We start from the raw sequence: 688 nt of genomic DNA on the forward strand, positions 1-688 counted from the left end.
TACATCAAGGTCCAAAGGGTCCAAAATTAAACTTAGTTTGATTTTAGCAAAAATTGAATATATGAGGTTCTTTGATATGCTGAATCAAAACATGTATTTAGATTTTTGATTTTTGGCCCAGTTTTCAAGTTTGTCCAAATTGGGGTCCAAAATTAAACTTTGTTTGATTTCAACAAAAATTGAATATATGGGGTTCTTTGATATGCTGAATCTAACCATGTATTTAGATCTTTTATTTGTGGACCCCGTTATCAAATTGGTTCATATTGAGGTCAAAAGGGTCCAAAATTAAACTTTGTTTGATTTCATCAAAAATTAAAATATTGGGGTTCTTTGATATTCCAAATCTAACCGTGTATTTAGATTTCTAATTTTAATTCCCGTTTTTTAAATTGGTCTACATTAAGGTCCAAAGGGTCCAAAATTAAACTGAGTTTGATTTTAGCAAAAATTGAATTCTTGGGTCCTTTGATATGCTGAATCTAAACATGTATTTGGATTGTTGATTATGGGCCCAGTTTTCAAGTTTGTCCAAGTAGGGGTCCAAAATTAAACTTTGTTTGATTTTAACAAAAATTGAATGTATGGGGTTCTTTGATATGCTGAATCTTACCATGTTTTTTGATTTTGGACATTGGACCATAATAGGTAAATTAAAAAAATTCAAGTTCTTAGACCACATTCTTTC

Source organism: Mytilus californianus, unplaced genomic scaffold (genome assembly GCF_021869535.1).
Source record: "Mytilus californianus isolate M0D057914Y unplaced genomic scaffold, xbMytCali1.0.p SCAF_3, whole genome shotgun sequence".
Classification (NCBI taxonomy): Eukaryota; Metazoa; Mollusca; class Bivalvia; order Mytilida; family Mytilidae; genus Mytilus; species Mytilus californianus.